Source organism: Solanum lycopersicum, chromosome 9 (genome assembly GCF_036512215.1).
Source record: "Solanum lycopersicum chromosome 9, SLM_r2.1".
Classification (NCBI taxonomy): domain Eukaryota; kingdom Viridiplantae; phylum Streptophyta; class Magnoliopsida; order Solanales; family Solanaceae; genus Solanum; species Solanum lycopersicum.
The window spans coordinates 7527908-7548430 of record NC_090808.1 but is presented as its reverse complement, the minus strand read 5'-3'; the positions used below and the strand labels follow the sequence as shown (position 1 = coordinate 7548430).

Sequence of the window (20523 nt, the reverse complement as noted above, 5' to 3'; positions counted from 1 at the left end):
TGAAGCAAAGCATAAATCAAAAACAAATTTTATATATATATATATATATATATATATATATATATGTTATTTTTAAAAATTTATATGTACTATGAGTGTTATGATTTTTACTAAGAAAATTGTATATGGGATGAAAATAAATCTGAATTTTGTATGAAACAATTTGATGAAAATATGAATAGCGAAATCATAGTCCCTAGAAGAATTTTTTTAGAGTTGAATGTTTTATATAAGTAGAGTAGATCAAACATAGTATAGAGATATATTTGACTTTTTTCCGTAATACTAAAAATAAAACTATTTACCTTTATGTTGTATTTAAATAATTAAATTCAATTAATCATTGCTTCTTCGTGTTTCATTGATCAACAAGTTATAAGGGTGTCAAAAATGAACCCAAACATAGGTAACCCGCTCAGAATTTTAAGGGTTGGACTTAAGATAATTTCAATTGTGTTCAATCTCAACTGATTCAAGTTCAATCCATTTAAAGAGAATTCTCAATTGAACTCAATTCAATCTCCAATTTCAACCCATTTTAATACTTTTTATTAAAGATATTTTTTTATATTGAAGGTATGAATTATTTTCTATTTAACATCTTTTAGGATTTATCTATTCATTTTTTACTTTTTTAACAAAAAAAATTTAAGGGAAAATTCAAATTGTGATTATAAAAGTTAAATATCAATATGCTAATTATTGAAATTAATCTGGTCAAATTTGATGGGTCAAAATTCAACCTATTTGAGCCCAAAATAAACTTGGACGGATCAAGACTCAATCCAATTTCTATTCAATCCATTTTAATATTTTCAATTTCAATTCAACCTGCCCATTTAACATTCCTACGTACAAGTGACTGACGTCAAAAAGTTGATCAGTTGAAATAATATTAGTTCCCAAAAAAACTTTAAGTGACCATGAAATGAATTGAGGTTCAAATCTAGACTTTAGTGTAAATTTTAAAAAATAAAAATAATATCTTTTTAGTTATATAAAATATTATTTATTGTGGATTAAATAAATACATAATATGAGCTAGAGTCTAGGAGGGATTATCTAATAACCTCACTCTAGAATGCTTGATATAGTCAACATAGAACATGGCAAGGCTCAAAAATCAAAACTTTAATAAGGAAAATAATTCTTTAAAAAACAATATACTTTTTTTGAGAGTATATATAGAAAGAAAATAATAAATACTAATTATCCTAATTAAGACAACTGTCAACATTACTGAAAATAGTTCCATTAAAAAAGAATAGTGAAGCTGATAATTATATACCGAAATAAAAACTACTAATTTTCCTTATTGATTTGTTAAGTTTTTTAAAGTATAAACTACATCAAGTTTATTAAGAACCACATTAAAATATTTTCAAAATCTCTAGAAATTTTTTTCAAAGAACAATTATTTAATTTTTATGGAAACTTTAACATATAACCACTTAAAAAAAACCTAATTACTCTTCATAGCTATAGTTTGATAATTACAATTCGTAGCTACATGTTATTTGGAGGAAATAGGCGAGCGAGACTGAGAGAGAGAGGAGAGAGGCCAGAGAAAGGGGGAAAAGAGTGGGAGAAATATGAATTGTATATGTATATTGGTTAGATAATTATATATTATACCTATATATTTGTATATATGGCAAGCGAGATTGGGAGAGGGAGGAGAGAAGCGAGCGAGAGAGTGGGAGAGATGTGAATTATATATGCATATAGGTTAAATAATTGTATATTATACATATATATTTGTATATTCTGGCGAATTATACATATACAAACATGACTAATTATATAAACTCAAAATTGGCTCGCATAATTAATGTATAATGTTAGTCGCGAATAGTAATTATAACTATATAAAATAATTAAATCATATAAATTTGTTTAACCACATAACTTTTCCATTTCTTAAAGAGATAATTATATGGGCTCCTAATTATATCATAGTGCAGCCCAAAATCTTACTCTACGCAATATTAATCCTAGAGGGCTGCTATAGGGCCACAATCCCTTTTCGCGCTCAATTTAATTTGATTGGAATAAGTTATATCATGATAAGTTATTTTAAAAGTAACTTTTTGAGATAACTTATCTCAATACTATGAAATTAATGATAAAACAAGTTATCCCAAAACATGATAATCAAATAAGATAAAAAAATTTATTTCATCCAATAATTTTTAATAACTCACACCAAACGACCCTTCTAGAGAAATGAATCTAATACAACAAGAACCATTTCAAAATTTTATCCACAACTTCAAATTTTAAGTGTAAATTGCCAACGATTTTCAAAATGTCCTCCAATCAAATTTTGTAACGATTCCTGATGTCTCGCGTATGGGTGGCTCGACAGAGTCAAAAACAGACATGTATCTTAAGTTTCCAAATTTAAGGGTCCTCATTTTTAATAATAATAGGTTATAAGTTATTATGTTTAAACAAATATTGAATACTATTTGTAGAAAAAAGTAATCTTTTCATGAAAATGAAGGAATTATTAGAAGAAATTCGACATATTTAGAGTACAATATCTGATGAAAATTAATTTAACATAAGTGGTTATATTATCTACTGAAAACTCAAAAAAAATCTATTATATAAAAGTTATAATCAATTCAAGTTAAAAACCCTATTTGATTTTTATTTTAGGCTACTAATATTAGCTCTCGAAAATGATAAGTCTATCACCAGATTTACCTCTCCATAAATTCAGAAGATTTTCATCTTATCGTGTGAGAGAAGTCAACTGTCCATGTTTGATAAATTTTTAGTTTGTACAATAGTATATAAAATTGTTTATTATCGTATATGATTGTATAAATATCTCTTGTAATTTTATATTATATTATATATTGGATGCATAATATTGTATAATATATCCTTAAATAATTTGTACATATATTATATATATCAAATGTATATTTTATTAGATTGTATTTTGAGTTAAAATTTATAATGTAAATTTTAGGCTATATATTTAAACGATAAGTTGGATAATTGCAATTTTATAAATTCTCCCCTTGTTTAAATACAAACGTCCTAAAATGAAAGATATTCTACTTAAATATTCATGAAGTAATATTATTTTTTTCTATGTTAATTATTTTAGGTAGATAAGGTCGTATCTATCTTAAAGCAGTGGAAGAATGTATCATTATTTTGATATATAAATATTAGAGAACAACGAAAGTACAAAACATTACATCATGGATAACTTAAACAATGGCAAATTTATATACATATCGTATCAAAACAAGCAAGACTTTGGATAAAATCAGTTTTAATTAATTAGCTTTTGGCCACGTAAAAAGCTTTTGACTTTTAAGAAGAAGGAAAAATAGACACGTAGAATTTAATGTCCTACTACATTAAAGAACTTTGAAAAAATTACTTTTATGATTTCAAATTAAAACGATATATATGAATTAAAATATTTTTTAAGTTTGTGCCTTAAACTTACGAAAATTGAAATTAAAGTATTATAAAAGAAAAATCACTTATTTATATTATTCCAAAGTCTGATATCAAGATTACAAGTTGGATAAGGACACCCACTGAGTTGCCAATATAGGCAATTTAATCACACAAAGACTCCACAAAATATGCACTTTTATTCATTATCACAACACAAGGTGTTCCATTGAAAATATATGCTAAATGACAAATGCTATTGTGAGTGGATGAGGCACACAAACACCTCCCATCAATTTTCTGTAAATAATATGATTGATTTAATTCATCATAAATCGATTAATTCCATATTAGTTTTCAACTCACCACAATCCTCCTCCTTTATTAAACATGGGACAAAAGTAAAGCTCATATAGGTCAATTTACATGAAAAGAAGATTCATTTGAGAATAATCATTCAAACATGCCTCATTAATATTGGATACTAGAAGTCCAAAAGGTTTAGATTTTGAGATCATGGGGATTCAATTCCGTCCTCTCCAAACACCCCAATAACTTAGCTACACCAACAGTTGAAACAACTAAGGATAACAAAAGCAGCAATCTGTTTGGATTGATCTAAAAGTTAGTCAAATTTATTTTTTAGTTAGCTTTTTATTTTTGAATGTTTTTGACAAATATAAAATAAGTTGGAAAATGTTTGGTAATGTTAAAGTAATTAAAATAAGTCAAAATTGACTTAAAAGTCATTTAATTTTGGCATTTTATTTTTTAACTTAAAAGTTATTTAATTCTATCCAAACGGACTCTTACTTTTACATATGCTACAAATTTCTCACTTTTTTCACGAGGCAAAAAAGTCTGATGAGCCCTTTTACTTGTATTGATTAGTATTATGAACCATTCTGCTTTTTCTTTTGTCATCTAGACCCCTGAACCAATTTTTGAACATAATATTTTAAACATATTTTTCGGCTTGATATTCTATGTTTTGCATAAAGACTTACATATTGGCTAAATAAAAAAAATCTTTTAATCCACCGTAGGAATATTTCAGTCCAGATAGGCAATGACAAGTATGAACAAACAAAAATCATTTTTCAGTGTTCATCTAGGCACTTCTGCGATTCTCCCTTTCTCCGACGAGCTCATTAAGTCCGCGATTTTCCCAGTCTCCCACAAATAAGTTAAAGGACGTTTTATCATTGATTTTCATGGTAAGTTTCTCACTTCTTTAAGCTATGTTTTAATTCGTATTTTTTGCATTTTCTCTGTATGTATTTGTATGTTTTAGGGTTGATTGTCTTTGAATTTTTTCTGAAATTTTTTGGGAATTTTACTTTTGATTTGTGCCTAATGTTAGTGCAATATGCTTTCGTAGTGAGAGTTATGACTTCGAGTGACTTTAATGACATATTTCGTGACTTAAAGTAGATTATAGGTTTTTTAGAAAAATTTCATTCACTAATAATGTTGCTTTTCTCTTCACCTTATAGGCACGATAAGTAGGTAAATTGATTTAACAAGTCACTTCAATTTCACTATGGAGGTTGTTTTGTATTTAATCCTGAGCTAAGGTATCTCAATGGAATCATTAATCTTTAAAAAATTAATTAAATGTAAATGAGTTGCATATCATGTAGTTTCATAAATTAGCACTTGATGTATAGATGAGTTGCATATCTATTTGAGTTAGCCAAGAGCCAACAACCTCAAACTCCACATTCTATTTACCGTGTTGGAAGGAAAGTGTTTGGGAGCTTATTGCATGACCAAAGGATGGAAGGAACAGTTTGATACTGCTAAGTCCTACTTAACAAAGCAACTAAGCAGATGAATAAATTTATGGACTACAAGAGGTGTTCCACAAACTATAGAGTTGGGTACATGGTCATAGTGAAATTTAGCCCAAGATAGTTTAAGACGGTACAATGGATGCACCACAATCTATTTCGCAAATGTGAGTGCTATTTAAAATCCTTTCTAAGGTGGGCAAGATCTCATACAAACTTAGCATGCCTCTACATATTAAGATTGATCATCTTGTCTTCTATGTCAACATGCTAAGTCATACTATGAAGACAAAGATGACCCAAATAGAGGTCAATCGAGTCGTGCGCTTATTACTATCATTGCCTTACATGATCGAGAGATTGAAAATATCATTGACTATCAAGCTAGGCGAAAACAAGGTTAACAAGCTACAATCATGTTCCTCATCCATTGGAATGGACAATCACTAGAAGAAGCCACGTGGCGGTATGAAGACTTGTGGCAAGTCAAAGAAGAGATCACATAATTTATGCAATAATAATGCGTGCAGCCATTGCAATATCAGGTGGGGAAAGTCTAATAACCCACCACATCATCATACCACATAGATGATAAGTGTCATAAAGTTGTCTATGTGGAAGCTTAGAAGACTAGCCTTGATATTTTCTTTTTGGAAGATTTTAGAATTATATAGAAGTCTTTAAAAGATTCTATAATTGTATAGTATTCAAGAGAAGGGACTTACTTACTTTATAAATATTATTTACATATCAACTCCTAAAATATCAGAACAAATACAGGGGCAACCATTTGTATAATCATAAAGCAAAAATCAACAAAGTTCTCTACTATTCAATATTTCTTAACAATCCTCTTGTGTTCTTTCTTCCATTCTATTAGTGATATCTAGAGTTTTAGATTGATTTGACATAGCAAGATCATGAGCTAAGTGTCAAGTATCACACGTAAACTTAGCGAAAGACTAAGAGCCTGTTTGGCTCAGCTTAAAAGCTGGTCAAACTGACTTAGAAGCTGATTTTTGACTTATTTAGCTGTTTGACAATACTCAAAATAACTTATTTTAAGTTAAAAAAACTTATTTTAAGCCAAAAGTTAAAAGCTGGGGTAGGGGTGTTTTTTTTTTTCAGCTTATAAGTTGTTTTAAGTTGACCAAACTTTTACCTTTTTGCCCTTAATATTTTTATACAATCTCTAAATTACCCACATAACCCTAACATCTCTTTCTTCTATTTTTCCCTTTTCACATGTGGATGATAGACAATTACTATTACTAATGAATGGAAATAAAATAAACTTAAATCTTTCAAGTGATCTATTCAAATTATATATTATTAAAATGTAAAATAAGTTGCACATATAACTTAAATAAAAATTTATATTCCTCTTATAAATAATTTGTGATAATAAAGAAATATGTGAATGATAGACAATTATTATTATCTATGGATGAAACTAAAATAAAATCTTAAATCGTTATTTAATCTATTCAAATTATATATCTTTAAAATCTATAATAAGTTTATATTCCTCTTATAAATAATTTGTGATGAGAAAGAAATACGTGAATGATAACAAAATATAATTATTTATGGCTGTAAAATATAAATTAATTAACTTTTATTATGTTAACAGTTTTTAAGGGTATTTCAGACATTTTGATTTAAAAAGTTGTTTATCAGCACTTATTTGTCAAACACATCAACAACTTTTTTTTTAACTTCAACACTTTTATCCAAACGCACAACTGCTTATTTTAAAAATAAGTTTCAGCACTTTCAAAAGTACTTTTTAAAAATTGTTTTTATTAAGCTCATCCAAACGGACCCTAAAAGACGTGATATTCATGTCTTTTACTTTATTGAGTATTTTTGTTTAATTATTTTCATTGATGTTCAATTACTTCGTTCTTATTACAACAGCAAAAAAAATTCTAATCCTGAAGGCCTAGTTAGAAAAATCCATTATAAGTAATTGTGAATGCTATTGTTGAAAAGCGTGTAATATCAAATACCATAAATGAAAAGAAGGGAATCTAACGAAATAGAAAGGTACTTATGATCATTATTTCGCTTATAAGGAAATATAAATTATCCAAGACGATATAGTTACTCAATTAATATAGTACATGAACCTTATAGTTCAATCATAATCAATTGTATTTGAATTCTTGTTCATATAAGGACTCGATAGAGAGATATTTCACCATCAAATGCATCTGCAATTATGCTTCCTCATTTAGCTAAATACTTGAACAATTTCATTAATATTACATTGTAAAAATCTAAAAAGATTCATAACAAAAAGTTCAGAATATATAAACAAAGAATAACTAAATTAATAGTCAGACTCTGAATTTAAAATTTTCATTTGATCTCATTCAAAGACTTTTAGTGTTAAAACATAATTATTGAAATAAGTTTGGGACCATGAAAGCAATTGCTCTTAGCTATCTTATAAAATGTTTCGCTTGTCCATAATTATAACTCTTTAAATTTTACGTAATTATTATATACAATTCAATTATTATTTTTTTGAAATCACTATTATTCGTAAATTCTTTTCACGTGAGCCAATAGAATCAATAAATAAAACCCCCCCATCTTTTTAACTTTATTACTTAGTTTGATCATATGCGTTGATATTCATTTTCATTATTCAACAAAGGATTAACATGATATATTAGTAGTTATACAGTGTATGTAACTTCATTCTTAATAATTTGACTAGTCAGCAGGTAATAAATGAATTTTCGCCCAAACATCCATAAATTGTTAATTAAGAATGGCCTTAATCCTTATAGGTACCATCCTAATTTTGTAGTGATATTTTCAAGGAAAACTACCTAACTATATTAACATTTTGTACTACATTTACTAATTCTTTATACACTTTAAAATAATTGTATATTATCTCATTAATTACTGATTTCATGTTAGATTTTAAGTTCGGCAAATCTAATAAAATATATGTATTTTTGCTACTAGATGTACTAAAAGGGGAAAAAATGAGCCAAATAGGAGGGGAGGTAAGCAGATAATAAGACCTTCGTCTTAGGCCCCCAAATTTCGAGGGCCTCAAATTTTTGTCAAGAATAAATTATATGTTAAAATTTTTATTAAAAAATTAGTTATTTATAATAAAAAGTATAACTAACTTAAAATAAATTATTTTATTCACTTTAACATCTTTTGTACTTTGTCAAAAATGAGAATTAACCGTGAAAAATGTTACAAAGTGAATTACAAATTATTTTTTTTCAAATTTTAGTTTGAAGCATTACTCTAAGCATATTAAAATGAGGTTATACCAAGTCATCCACTTTTTGAGTCAAATTCTATGGTTTTAACTCTTATCTTTATTTAATGTTTATCGACTTATTACTTGTATCATTGTGTTAACAATACATATAATAATTGTCTCACTTGGAGATGTTTTTCAATATAATATGAGTTTGATAATATCTTACTTAAAACTAGTAATTGAAAAAATAATATTATGTACTAATAATTTTCATTTTAATAATATAATTTTTTTAAATAAATACATAAATGAAGTATATTTATATTTTAGGCCGCGAAAGAAAATTTCGCTTTAGGCCTCCAATTACGTTGAGCCGCCCCTAGAGGTAAGATAGTACGTATATCACAAAAATCACTATTAGATACTATGTTTGGTCCGAGATAAAGAAAGGAAGGCGAGCAAGAAAGAAAAGAATGACAAGCGAGATAGGAGAGAAACGAGCGACATACTCATGCGAAATTACTTGAATATAATATATTAGGATAAATTTTTTTTAATAATTATTATTATTTCACTTTCTTCAATCATATCTAGTAGGTACAAAAATTATATTTGCAAATTGAATTATAAATTATTTACTTTGTACAAATTTAAAAGATAATTACGACTTATTATCTTTCGTCAACAATAAAAAGTGTTTGGAAATTCCTTTGATGATTTAATCGGACAATTAATTTTTGTAACATATATTTATTAACACGTTTTAATCATAAGCATTATAACCATGTTGGTATATTTTCTTTGACCAGATTTTGTTAAATTAAAGAAAGAAATAAATTGATGGCAATATTGACAAAAACTAAACGCGAACCTAAGGCTATAATTTAGGGTAAGGACAAAAGCCGGCTAGAAAAAGACATTATTCTAATATTGGTTATATTATATGATATATTGTCATATACCTTGACTTTCCTTTGCTATCATCAATTCATATTTTCTCATATTCTATTTATAAATTAATTGTCAGAACATATAAATAAAATATGTCACTCTCATCCTTCATATGCATATGTGTCACGCTCTATGCATATAATAATTATTACATCTTCCAAGATATTAGCTATATGACTTTTCACTATCATATTTAAAACTTAATTTCAGACCACATTAATATATTTTATATGAAATAATAAGGTAAAAGTATTAGGTCCGTTTAATTAAAAAAAAATAAATTTAAACGAATATATATGTAGCTACTAATCAGGGGCGGAGCTACAATAGCCGAAAGAAATTTAATGAAATCCATTAATTTTTCTATAAATTCTATATTTGTATTAAATTATGAGATAGAATGTATATATATTTTTTGCAAAGCCATAATAACACTAAAAATATTTGACCAAATGGTAAATACGCACCCAACAAAGTCATTTATATATTTTTGGGAAATTACACAAGTGTCCCTCTCAACTTATGCTCGAAATCACAGAGACACACTTATACTATACTAAGGTCATATTACCTTTCTGAACTTATTTTATAAGTAATTTACTATCTCTTTTCGGCCTATGTGGCACTAGCTTGAAAAAAAAAGGCAATCAGCGTTGAGCCCACAAGACGGTATCATGTAGACCGAAAAGGGATAGAAAATTATTAATAAAATAAGTTCAAGGGATACTAAGACCTTAGTATAGTATAATTATGTTTTTGAGATTTCAGGCATAGTTTAAGGAAGTACTTGTACATTATCCCTATATTTTTCATTAATCCCTATTTCCATCCTTTTCTTTAATTATATCTTATTTTTTACTAATCTCGCATAAATTTTAAGAAATTATACGTTCTTTTAAAATTAATTTTTATATTTAATTTTAAATCTGTCATTCCTTTAATTTAATTTAATAGTTTTTCACTTACCTTGAATCAATATTCATGTGGTAAATCTAGAAGTCAACGAATAAGGTGATAAAACCATATCACTCGAAGCAATATTCTTCCACTTTATTTTCATTACGAAGAAAAGAATTATAAGTCTTATTTATTTAAAAATTATCTTGTAAAAGAATTGTCTAAAATTGTATAATTAAAAAAACACTTTCACTTTATGAAAAAATAAATATACAACTCTTTTTAAAAAATTAATATCCAAATCTATAATACACTCCTATTGTGAATATGTTAGGCTTTAGTGGCTAACAATATTCACTTACATTCATATTCTCTTGTTGATTCTTGTTTCATCCATAATCTTTATTAATAAATTCAATTGGATTAAAAATGTTGACCAAATTTAGTAACTTGATAGAGAAAAATCATACAAACCTCAAGATATTACTTTTAACTTAGTCCCTATTTTAAATTTGATTCATCTATATTAGAAGTATCAAATCTGGGGAAAATCCCAAAAATGCTTCTGAATAATTTGAAAATTGAAATAGGTTAATATTACCTTTTGTTATGTTTTTTAGAATTAATTAAATAAATATAGTATTATTTATATAGAAAAATACTTTTTTTGTACTTATATAAGAAAAGATTTTTGTTATAGTATTATTAATATAGAAAAATATTTTTTTAAAGAAGTTTTATAAGAATAATTTCAACGCCCTTCTCTTTCCTCCTTTTTTCAATATTTTTCTTTGAATATAATAAATACAAATTTTCCTCATTTCGGATAACTTAAGGGCAAAATTTGATAATTTTTTGGTTCGTTTGTTAACAATTGTTCAAAAAAGAGTATTGTTGGGATTAATATTTGAATAATTGAAGAATACTTTAGAACTAATTAACTAACAACTAGTATATTTGAGCTAAAAATATAATAAATAGTAAAATTAACCTATTTCATATAATTCACAAATTTGTTTAGCTCCTTATTTTTTTAAAATTTTTTTTATATAAAATAATAGAAAAGAAAAGAAAAGAAAAGAATCCAATTCTTTCTTTCATCAGAAAAGTGAAAGAGAATAAATACAAGTGATTGAAATTTTCATTATTATGTTAATTCAACATATGTGAGCTCACCAATGCAATCATGGAAAAAGTATACATACTTTTTTACATCATGAATATATCCAAAGAAAAGGTAAAAATATATTATCTTGAAAATACACATCTTAAATTTTGGAAAACTCATTGTCATTATCACAAATATAATAAGTGGGATCTGATGGCTCAATGATTCATTTTTTTTTAAAAAAAATGGAACAAATGTCAACAACGGAATACTCGTTAAAAATTAATATACTTTTATATTATTATAATATAAAAAGTTTGATATCTGAATTGATGAAATTATTGTTATATCCAACGGTAGCTTTAATTTAAAAATATAAAATGAGAAGTAAACTAATAATCAAAAGCCATATATGAAAACAATTTGCTCTATTAACCCTACCACACCAAGAACGTTGTAAAGTAAAGATAATTTTGGAAGGAAGAAGTTCTCTAAGAGTAAATAATCGTAGTAAAAGTTGTAATAAAAAGCAAAAAGAATAGTGAAGTTACTCATTATCCTCCAAAAAGGGGAAAAAGAATAAAGAAGTCACTCATTATTGCCAAAGAAGATAAAAAAATATTAGAGATTTGAGTTGAAGTCTTATAATTATGGATGGGTATGGTATTATATATATCGAATTACTATATTATACTGAAATATTTGATATCATGATTTTAATATTATGACTTTGATATGATATATAAATACATTTGAAATTATTTGGATATTCAGTACGACATTTAATATTTAGAAATGACATACCAGAACCTCGAACACCACAACAAAGTATATAGTTACATAAATAACATATATATATATATAATAGTAAATGTTTAGAAGTTAAAACTTTGACTATTCTATTTTGATTGAAATGTATCCTAAATATAATTGATTAACAAAAGGAGTTATTTGTAATTTCTTTTGAATATATATTTATTCATTTTTTTTAATTGTCGAAGTCATGATACTCTTTTGTACGATATATATTAGTCAAAGTTGAATAAACTATGATTACAGATTTACCATACTGCAAAATACTGAAACCAAACTTCAAAATACCAAATCATACTGAATTAAATTGATATGATAATGATATAAATAGTTAAAAACAAACGAATACAAAAATTTATTGTATTAAAATTATAATATCATATCATACCAAGTCCACCCTTAAAATTATATTTGCATGGGTAAAAATGAGAAAATTATGTTTGCATGGGTAAAAATGAGCTTGTTCACGGGGATGAATGATATAGCAACATGTGACAGAAGGATCCATTTAAAAAACGAACATCAGGGAATGATGAACAAACACATTTGAGGACTAAGCCAAAGAATAAAATTTGGCCTCAAACGATCTTGAAACCCACATCATCGAAATCGTACCAACATAGTCCATTGTCACGACTTAAAGTACACCCTAACATGACATGACATATAAGACCATGAGAGGTCCTACACAATTCACTTGACACACATATACACAATATAGAAATTTCATATATGCGGGAGTTTAACATGGTCTAGACAAGTCATTCTAAATTCAAAAGAAATGGTCAGAACGTAATCCAGACACCACGTACAACATCTGAAAACTAAAGAATCAAAGAATGTAACATAGGTGACAAGTTCATGAGAACATGAGGATTACCAAACCTTAAATCTACTAAGCAATCCACTAGCCACGAACGGGAGGAGGAAGATCGTCAGACCCTACATTCATGAAATAATGCAGGCACAAGTATATATGGCTTAGTACATGGAATGTACTTATAAGAATGAGGAATATGCCATAAAACATGAAACATGAGCATAAGAAGACATAATCGAAAACATGATATACATGTCCAAACTAAGTATAGTAAAATTTTATAAAGAAGAATCATAAATCATGAATATGATCAATGCATCTTAGAACTTAATGAAGCTGCATAAAAGGCTTTAAAAGTAACTTAGTTCATTCTGTGGGATATTTGTTTTAATCGATAATAGACCATAAGCTATAATATGTAATTTGATATGACTCTCATACCGAAAAAGAAGAGTCTATTTGCCTAGATCATATCATATGCTATATGTGGATCCACTAGTTAGGCCATTTAAGACAATCATGCGGGGCATGTAGTTTGAAACTAGAGATTACTACTAGAGACTTTCCTATTTGAGCATCGACCTTAAAGTTTTTTCTGTGCTAAGTTAAATCCTAATGAAATAGTCACATTCATAAACATATCATCACCCATGGAGAATTACAATTTATTTTGTTAATCCAAACTTAAAGTATCATAGAGTAGCTCATTAAATTTGGAATTAAGAATGTGGGAGAAAACCTTTCACTAAGCCATGATTTCATAATATATGAGAAAATCCTTTCGCAATTTCATTCATCTTAAATCAATCTAAATCATAAAATATTTCTTTTCATAAATCATGCATTGTCTTCATATAAACATAATTCATAGATTAAAGATTTTTCATAAATCCATATCATTTAGGTTCATAGTCAAAATCATGACAATTTTATGGTTTCATGTGAAATTTGTTGGGTTTTATTTGCCCTGATTTCTCACCATAAATAGGTTTTCCTCTTAGGAAAATGTTTTGGATTGACTACTCCTTTTTTGGTAGGAAAAGGTTTAGGACTCTATAAATAGAGGCATGTTCCTTCTAACTTAATCAGCATTCACAATGTAGTTTTAAGGGTTTGAGAGTTTTGGTTAGGGAGAAAATTTGTGGGTCACAAGTTTGATACGTTATCACTTGTGTGAACCTCCTATGTATTCCGAGTGAATTGGCTGAGGTTGTTTCTCTCTGTATTTTGTACTCTCATGTTTATAGTGGATTGCTCGTCTCCTTTGTGCACGTAGGTCGATTGACCGAACCACGTTAAATCTCTGTGTCTTTTGGTATATTTCTCGTTGTCTTCTTACTCGTGGTCTTTTGAGGTTTGTTTTGCTAGCTTCCGCGCTTACACCTGCTTATTTTCGGTCCTAACAAGTGGTATCAGAGCCAGATTCAATGATGGAGTCAGGTTCAGTGGTTCGATAATCGATGATTGAACCAGGTTAAAAAGAGGAGTTCATCTTGAAGGGTGTAGTTCTAGCCGCAACCGTTTTTGACAGTAATGAAGAATTTTGTTGGAGAAATTGTTTCAGAGAGGTTCTCTGTGTTGAGACATAAATTTTGCAAAGGAGATTATGGAGAGGAGAAGCAAGTTGTTGGAGATTAAGTGAAGAAGGTGGACAAATTTATTTTGTCATAAATTCAGGTCAAGGGGGAGATTTATTGGGTTTTATTTTCCCTGATTTCTTACCATAAATAGGTTTTCTTCTTTGGAAAAGGTTTTGGATTGACTAATCCTTTTTTGGTAGGAAAAGGTTTAGGACTCCAGAAATAGAGGCATGTTCCTTCTAACTTAATCAGCATTCACAATGTAGTTTTAAGGGTTTTAAGAGTTATGGTTAGGGAGAAAATTTGTGGGTCACAAGCTTGATACGTTATCACTTGTGTGAACCTCCCATGTATTCCGAGTGAATTGGTTGAGGTTGTTTCTCTCTGTATTTTGTACTCTCATGTTTATAGTGGATTGCTCATCTCCTTTGTGGACGTAGGTCGATTGACCGAACCACTTTAAATCTCTGTGTCTTTTGGTATATTTCTCGTTGTCTTCTTACTCGTGGTCTTTTGAGGTTTGCTTTGCTAGCTTCCGCGTTTACACCTGCTTATTTTCGGTCCTAACAAAATCAATTGGAAAACATGTAATTGAGTCAAGACAATCATAATAAGAACAAAATCAAACAACTGAATCAACAAAATTAAAACTGGTGAGGAATTAAATAAAAACCTAATCAATATTATTAAAATTTGACTTGGATAGTTGAGTAAGCTCAGGGATCCATGGGTGAATGGAATTCATTGATAAAACCCTACATACCTTGCTATCCAAAGCCCAAAGAAATGGTGAAAAAGAAGACTTATTTGAAAATCTTGGCTTCTTCTTTTTTGATCTTGAGAGAATTTGGAGATTTAATGTATGAGAGAGTTGGAGATATATTTGGGGTAGAAGGATAGTAATAGGACTTAGAAATAGGGGCAAAACGACATATAAGCCTTAAATTTATAGGAAAATACCCAAATATCCTTTAAAATAATATTTGAAAAGACCTACAGATCGTAAAAATTTCTACGTGTGACACCTCACAATTATACTCTTAGAATTCGAATCAATTGTCATTAGTGTATCAAATTGGATCGAGTGATAAACTATTTGTTCAATTATGTTAAGGTTCATTCCTAAGTATTAGAAGTGCTTTGGATGTGGTTAAGGTCATAATGAACCTTAAACACAAAGTTAAGTTAAGAAGTTCTCTAATGATTAAGTTTTTCGTGTAAGTTTATTAAAAGATAAATTCAATCAATCATACCTCATAATATATAAAGAGTGTTTTTTTCCTAATACCAATCATATGAAAGACCTTGAAGTATTACTTAATTGAGTTTGACCATTCATCAAATCAAGTTACATGCTAAAAAGTATGTCTATTTTTCTGGACACTACATAGTCTGCGCGAATCAACATGCGAAGTATACGTCCTCCGCATGGCTATACAGCAAGGTCATGGCTATCATTAAGGTTGTGCAAAGTGTTGTGTGAACTAAGCTTCAGTTGTGCAACGGCACACGTTACTTCAAAATTCTTTTAGTTTTCTCTTCTTTTCACAATCTAGGAACGAGATGTTATGTCTTTTTCTCATACCAAAACCTCAACCAATGACTATTAATTTCTTCCAAAAGCTAAAGTCAATCAGTCCTAATTATTTCAACCCTCTCATTCTAAAAAAATATGAGCTCAAGGTCTTTAAGAAACACCAAAGTTAGGGTTCAAGGTTTCCAAGCAAGTTTTTCTTCAAGCGTTTTCAAGAACCTTATTTTTCCATATAACAACACAAATTTGAGAAAATAGAAAAAATTGCATTTTTCCAGACCAGTGCAAGAACCACAAAAACCATCAACGGTCTGTGGTCTGATACACGGTCCGTAGGTAAGGTCCATCGCCGAGGATCAAATATTTGTGGTCCTTGATTCCACCTACGGTCAATCAATACGGTTCGTGGTTGGATCATAGATGATGGTCAGCAACCTGTTAGAGGGAAATTAATGTTGGATCGACTACAAATGATCATTACCCTTAGTACAAAAGAAATTAGATGGCCCATGACCTACCAAATAATACATAATTGAAGTCTCTTTTCAACGTCATTGAGTTTTTTAATATCTCATCACTAAGTAAAAAGTTATACTTTAGTGAAGCCCTATTGGGCAGACTTGACTAACGACCCCACCTACAGTTGGTAGGTCGACCTACTACCAGTAGGTCCCTCCGTGGGTGGCCTTTAGTAGATTTTAAGTTAGGGTCATTTAGATCTTTTTTCCATGCGTTGGGGACTTAAACTTCATCATTTTGTCCCTAAATTACGTCGTTTTTCTCAATCTAAGTCTAATAACTTAGTGAGACTTACCCAAAATCCCCTTTCACCTAAAATCATCCAAATTTGGAGCAAAAAGAAGAGGAAAAGCCAGCCAAAACTCCCCAGAACAAGCAGTATTGTTCTTCAAAGTTTCAACCCCGAAATCGAAGGATTTCGCTATAGATTTCTTCACTAGATATGGTGAAATTTCACTAGTAGGTTCATTTCATCCATTAGGTCCCCAAAAATTTAGTCAGATTCTTCATTCCCTTTATCTTGTTTAGACTTAGGGTTTATAAAACCTTGAATATTGGTTGTGATTTAGCTGTTATTGTATTCATAATCAAATTATCATGTTTTTGTGAAATCATTGCTTAGTTCCTTGCAAGAAACTCAAAATCCTAGTTGTGTAGATTCATTTAGTTCATGAAATACACTAGTTAGGTTAGATAAACAAATATACATGCATCAGATTTTGAATGTTTCATTATCAGTATATAATTGTTATATTCTCAGATTTTGCACGACGGTATTTTGAGCTATTCAACATTTCAGTAATTCAGTCATAATGTTTTACATACATATTCAGTTGGGAGTAAACTTAATACCGAGTTGGACTAGGATTTAGCGTACCCATATAGTTTCAGAATTACGTGTCCCCATAGGTATATAAGTCCCCTCTGTAGGCATTTACTTTAGTGATCCGCCATTCATGTCGTTATTGATATACCGTGGTTTCACGGTATAATTAATACTTTTTCCTTAAGTTTAGTGTGTCCGAAAGCCTTTTTTGTGCTAATTTTGATATAAGTTTCTCTTTGTTTTGCAGGAAATCTGTCCAGAGCTGAAAGCGGAGATTTTGAGCGAAAAATGCAGAAGAGACCACCTACGGAGCTTATGACGGTCCGTCGTGCTTGTGACGGTCCGTAGGTGGCAGTGTAGAGAAGCTGCTGAAGGAAGATGGGGAAGTCTGACCAAGTGTGGGATTACCAAGCTTGTGACGGTCCGTAATGTTATGACGGTCCATCCTGTAGGTTCGTCGTGAAGATCAGAGAAGTGATCCTAGTACCCAGATTCCAAGAGTTGACGTATTTTGAAACGAAGACCCTCGACGGACCGTTGTGCCTATGACGGTCCATCATACTTGCCGTCGAGGGGAATGAAGAAAGCAGCCGAAGAAATTGCACCAAGTATGGGACGACGGAGTCCACGACGGTTCGATGAGGAGGTTCGATGCTAGTGATGAGCACAATAAAGAGTTGAGGAATGATTTAGCGGGTATTGGGCAAAAATTTGATATACATGCAATATCGATTAAGCAACTTGAGTTACAATTGGCCTAATTATCTGCAACTATGAACACACGGCAACCGGGCACTCTTCCTAGCAACACTGTCCAAAATCTGAAAAATGATGGACATTCTATGACAATTACTACTCGCGGTGGCAAGCAAACCATTGACCCACCTATGCCATCTAATGAGAATGAGGTGACAAAAGACACTGATAAAGTGGTAAATGTTAATGCTAATTTAGAGGATAACAGTGCAGAAGATGCTGAAGTGCCTAAAAAGGTAACTCTCATGCCTAGGCCACCACCCTCATTTCCTCAAAGATTAGTGAAAAAGACCGAGGATGGCAAATATCGGTGTTTTATAACAATGTTGAAGCAACTTTCTATCAATGTCCCTTTGGTAGAAGCTTTAGAACAAATGCCCGGTTACGCCAAGTTTATGAAAGATTTCGTCACAAAGAAAAGATCGATTACTTTTGAGGATGATGATAGAATGCAGCATTGTAGTGCTATTGCTATAAGATCTCTGGTCCAAAAGAAAAAAGATCCGGGTGCGTTCACTATTCCTTGTACAATTGGGCTATTACATTTTGCGAAAGCATTATGTGATCTGGGGGAAAGCATAAATCTCATGCCTCTCTCGATTTACAAGAAGTTGGGTTTGGGTGACCCAAAGCCCACTGCGATGCGGCTACTGATGGCTGATCGAACAGTAAAACGGCCCATAGGGATACTTCATGATGTGATAGTAAAAGTGGAGTCATTCATCTTTCCGGCGATTTTGTTATTCTTGATTGTGAGGTTGATTTTGAAGTGCCTATTATCCTTAGGAGGCCATTCCTAGCTACGGGAAGAGCCTTAGTAGACATGGAAAAGGGGCAGATGAAATTTCGGTTGAACAGTGAGGAAGTGACCTTTAATATTTGTAGGTCCATGAGGCAGAGTGGTGAGCTCCAATCGGCATCTGCTATATCCTACAACATGGGTGAGACATTTGAGACACAAATAGAAGAACGTCTAGGTGTCGAAGCATTAGCGGCAATGATAATGAACTTTGATAGCGATTGCATTAAAGAGTATGAGTCATTAGTCGCGACTCTTGACGGAGGTGATGTTCGGTTTAAACCGAAGAAATTTAAGCTTGATATGAAGAATCGGGAGTCCCCACCCACTAAACCATCTATAGAGGAAGCTCCAAAAGTTGAATTAAAAGCTCTCCCACCTCATCTTAGGTATGAATTCTTAGGAAATGGTGACACTTTGCCGGTAATCATTGCATCAGACTTGGATGAACAACAGGTTCAGAGTTTGGTGAAGGTACTAAAAAGGTTCAAAGGAGCTATTGGGTGGACCATTGCGGACATTATTGGGATCCCTCCTGGTATTTGTTCGCATAAAATCCAACTCATGCCTGATCATAAGCCGAGTATTGAGCACCAGAGACGCTTGAATCCTCCTATGCAAGAGGTTGTGAAGAAGGAAAATCATCAAGTGGTTGGATGCTGGAGTAATCTATCCAATCGCCGATAGTAGTTGGGTATGCCCGATTCAGTGTGTACCTAAGAAAGGGGGAATGACTGTGGTCCCCAACGAAAAGAATGAACTTGTTCCAATGAGACCGGTTACTGGATGGAGGGTGTGTATGTATTACCGTAAACTGAACTTATGGACTGAAAAAGACCATTTTCCTATGCCCTTCATGGATCAGATGTTGGATAGACTTGCCGAAAAAGGGTGGTATCGTTTTCTTGATGGGTATTCGGGGTATAATCAGATTTCTATTGCACCAGAAGATCATGAGAAAACCACTTTCACTTGTCCATATGGGACTTTTGCGTTTAGAAGAATGTCGTTTGGGCTGTGCAATGCACCCGCAACCTTTCAGAGATGTATGATGTCAATATTTTCTGACATGGTGGAGGATACTATAGAGGTTTTTATGAATGATTTCTCTGTGGTTGGTGATTCATTCGAGCGGTGCTTGACCAATTTATCTGAGGTTCTTAAGAGATGTGAAGGCTGCAATTTGGTACTAAACTGGGAAAAGTGTCATTTCATGGTGAAATAGGGTATTGTGTTGGGTCATCACATTTCAGAAAAGGGCATAGAGGTTGATCGAGCTAAAGTTGAGGTAATAGAGAGACTTCCCCCACCGATCTCTGTGAAAGGTGTGAGAAGCTTTCTTGGGCATGAAGGTTTTTACCGGAGATTCATCAAAGACTTTTCAAAGATTGCACACCCATTGTGCAAATTGCTGGAGAAAGAATGTAAATTTTGTTTTGATGAATCCTGTCTTAAAGCAT

The 20523-nt window shown here is 30.5% G+C and overlaps 1 long non-coding RNA gene across 1 annotated transcript; it reads left to right on the top strand.

Annotated features, from left to right (window-relative positions):
- Positions 1-3797: 3797 nt before the first annotated feature.
- Positions 3798-6068, top strand: LOC138338242 (uncharacterized). The gene is made up of 2 exons (XR_011211684.1): positions 3798-4643; positions 5172-6068. It is a non-coding gene; the product is annotated as an uncharacterized lncRNA (long non-coding RNA).
- The last annotated feature ends 14455 nt before the right edge of the window (positions 6069-20523 follow it).